The sequence below is a fragment of the Notolepis coatsorum genome (genome assembly GCF_963971535.1).
Source record: "Notolepis coatsorum genome assembly, chromosome: 1".
Classification (NCBI taxonomy): domain Eukaryota; kingdom Metazoa; phylum Chordata; class Actinopteri; order Aulopiformes; family Paralepididae; genus Notolepis; species Notolepis coatsorum.
Window position 1 is genome coordinate 36,467,936 of NC_140165.1, and position 4,020 is coordinate 36,471,955.

Here is a 4,020-nt window from a genome sequence, read left to right on the forward strand (position 1 = left end):
AGGACCAGTGCCGAGGTGGATGAGATCTGTGGGGTCAGGTAAATTGATTTCGAGGTGAGATATGGACGTCTCAGGTTGTTTGGACATGTGAGAAGATAGACCACTACACTTCCACGTTACATTGAAATCGGGGAGGAGATTGCGGGGGGAGCATAATAGAGCCGTGATGTAAGTGGTTGCAGATACGGCTGTGGGGGTGCTAGAGACATGATCGAATAGACGTTTATGCGCCTCAATCTCCTGAACACGGCGTGACCCATTCCTAATCGATCAGAACTAAATCGGCAGAGAAAAAGCCCATTTTAAAGCACCTGTTCCACATGCACATGCGCAGATTGCCCATGGAGTCTGGACGACGCGAGATGACGCACGAATGAATGTGGACTGTTCCATCAGAGGGCGGAGCTTCGTGGCCAGTGTCCTTTCAGCCGAACAGGATTGATAATGAAAAAATTATCCCACTAAATGGCCAGACGCGTCTTATGGCGACATCTACAATTACCTCATTGAGTCTCCAGGTAGACTAATGTTTATATTTAAGTGCAGCGGTCTGTAGCCACTCACATTACCACCGAAGCTCCGTCCTCTGATGGAACAGTCCACATTCATTTGTGTGTCATCTCGCGTCGTCCAGACTCCATGGGCACTCTGCGCATGTGCATGCGGAATAGGTGCTTTAAAATTGGCTTTTTCTCTGCCGATTTAGTTCTGATAGATTAGGAATGGGTCACGCCGTGTTCAGGAGATTGAGGCGCATAAACGTCTATTCGATCATGTCTCTAGCACCCCCACAGCCGTATCGGCAACCACTTACATCACGGCTCTCATCCACATTCATTCATATGCTCCCCCGCTATCTCCTCCCCGATTTCAGAATCCTGGAAGTGTTGCGGTGGTCTATCGGAGGAGGGGGGATGTTGAGAGGGGTGGAGGAGATGATTGTGGATGGGCGGAGGCCGAGAGGGAGACCGAAACAGACGTGGAGGGGATGTGGAAAATGATATGAGGGATCTGGAGATACATGAATACCTACAGATTCCTCCTGAGCAACGTCAGAAGGATCCGCCCCTTCCTAACAAAAGAAGCCACCCAACTCCTTGTCCAATCAACAGTCATCTCCCGACTCGACTACTGCAATGCACTGCTTGCTGGCCTTCCGGCCACTGCCACCAAGCCTCTTCAACTCATTCAGAACGCAGCGGCCCGCCTGATCTCAAACCTACCGAAGTCAGCCCATTTCACCCCACTTCTTAGGGACCTGCACTGGCTCCCCATTGCCGCACAAATCCGCTTCAAGGCCCTCGACCTGGCATACCGTGCGGCAAAGGGAACCGATCCCGCCTACCTCTGGTCAATGGTCTCTAACTACACACCCTCAAGACCCCTACGCTCTACATCTTCTGGCCGTCTCAGACTCACTCCTATCCGAGCTCCGGGAGGGTCATCAAGGAGAAGCCGCCTATTCTCAGTCCTTGCCCCACAATGGTGGAATGTACTGCCCATCACAGTTAGGACAGCCAAAACCTGTCCAATCTTTCACCGTCGACTAAAGACGCACTTCTTCAACCATTATCTGAATACTTTTTTTTTTTATAATTATATAATCTAACCCAACTACCGTATTGTCGTGCACTTGTCCTAAATACTAACCTACACTGTAGCACTCAACACTTTCATGAACATAGTTACTCAGCTGATAGATTTGCGCCCTTCCTGATGACTTGTCGTACAGAACTTGTAAGTCGCTTTGGATAAAAGCGTCAGCTAAATGACTAAATGTAAATGTAAACATGAAGACATGGCACAAAACCGTGCCCAGTGGCGTGGAGTCATTGCCCCGTCCAACCTCACTGTAGTGGGAAAATAGGGGCATAAAACGAAGATGATGATGACTTTTATGGATATTCTTACATTAGAAAAAACTGCCAAAGTCTGATAGCACCAAGCAGCTCTCAACACTGTCCCATACAGGTCAGGTGCATTGTCCTGCACAGGTTTCTGCAGGGAAATGATGGACCCGACTTACAGAATTTGACACTGGATTGAAGACCTACAACAGCCTCACCAAACAGAAAGAACCGCTCATATTGGCGAAGGAAGGAATAGCTACATGGTATGGATAAAGAAATTAGATTATATCACATTTTTAGCTCGTGAAATTTAACAAGTTAACTTCCTCTGTTGTTTCACTACAGGTACAATTGTGGACCAACTGTTTATGACCACGGCCACCTTGGTCATGCATGGTAATATAATCTTATATCAATGTATATTACTAAATGTAAGCATCTTATGTGGGCCCCTGCTAAATGAAAGCTGTGTATGTCTCATCCCAGCTCATATGTCAGGTTTGACCTCATTCAGAGGATTTTGTCCAGGGTCTTCAGAATCATATCCACGCTATGGTCATCACAGATATTGATGATGACATCATCAGAAGAAGTATGGGGGTAAGGTTATCAAGTTCAAGTTCCAAGTTCCTTTTTATTATCAAATAAAATAAAATAAAATGTATTTAGGCCAGACAACACACGTTAATGTCCCCATGTACACGTCTTCTTGTGCATGCCTAACAATGGGGGAGCTCACTGGGCTTAAGAGAGGAAAAGATACATCATGTTTAAAGCCAAATAATTTTAACTGTTTACTATTTAAAAAATTTTTTTTTACCCATGTTTAACATTCATAGCCTATTCTCAAGATATCTGTAAAAAATTACACATATTTTCGAATTTTAACCACTTAAATTAGTGTTTGTTTGATACCACGTCAGTTTTTATTGAAAAAACCCTGATAAACCGCCATATTCACCATATATCTATTATTTTTTTCCAATACTTTACAGCATATCAAAACGGGACAAAATACCTGTGAATAAGAATCTGCCATTATAAAAAAGAAAGGTAGACTATTTCGGTCAGAAATAGCGGTCAGAAATAGCCGAGAGTCTAACGTTAGAGAGGACCGGTTATAACTCATATTTTTAGCGGGGGTACAGTACTTATTTGCCGGTATATTTCTCAACACAAGAGCCCCTCCCATGGCAGAGCGAGCCCTCTCTCGTCTCACCAGTGAGCAGCCGGGAGCAGAGGGGCGTGACCAATCACAGTGAACTAGCTGGCTGGTGACAGAACTCACACAAGTGGGCTCGCTCTGTGAGCAAAGTATATTCGACCTGCATACAAATATTAATTTCTACATTGTATACATAATATCCCAGCGTTTCAACCAGCTGCACATTATACTCACATTATGTGCTCATTAGAAAAAAGAATTTACGCATATTGGTCTGGACATGGCGAAACGCACGTTTACAACATACTGAAGAAAAAAGACAAATAGATTTCTTTCTTTCATTTTATTTTACGTGTTACAAACGCAATCACTGTGGTGTTTGCACACTGACTTAGTGCACATGTGACATTGCCTCCACTGGCGTAACTCTCTCTCAATGTGTGCCGGGGACAGATTTGGGGGCGTGGCGAGTGACGTCGATGGGGGGGGGGGGGGGGGGGGGTTAGGGCCTGTAGCCGCATTTCTGCAGACCCCTCTCTGATTGGTTGAACCCTATTTCTGCAGACCCCTCTCTGATTGGTTGAGCGAAGCCCCTCTCTGATTGGTTGAGCGTGCGCATGCGCATGAGCCGCGACAAGCTCCTCCAGAAACTCCTCCAGAAACTCCGTTAAGCTCCAGAGAGAGAGGCTGAAAACCCACAGTTCTTGCCCGACGGATGGGAGCGAATCCCGGATCCGAGGTTTCTGATGACTACCCCCAAAACACGGAGGTTGCGAACGCAATTTATACGCATGGAAGTATTGATTACGCCATAACGAATCATTAAAAAAATATACCGTTAACTGGAATATGTTGTGTGTGTGCCTTTCTGAATATGATTTGGGAGGGTTATAATAGAAGAAAGACAGTGTAAACAATATAACGTTATGTGAATAAACTGCGAAATAATAACTAATTCCTTGGTCAATAGAAGTCTCTGTGATACTTTCTGAATATGATTTGGGA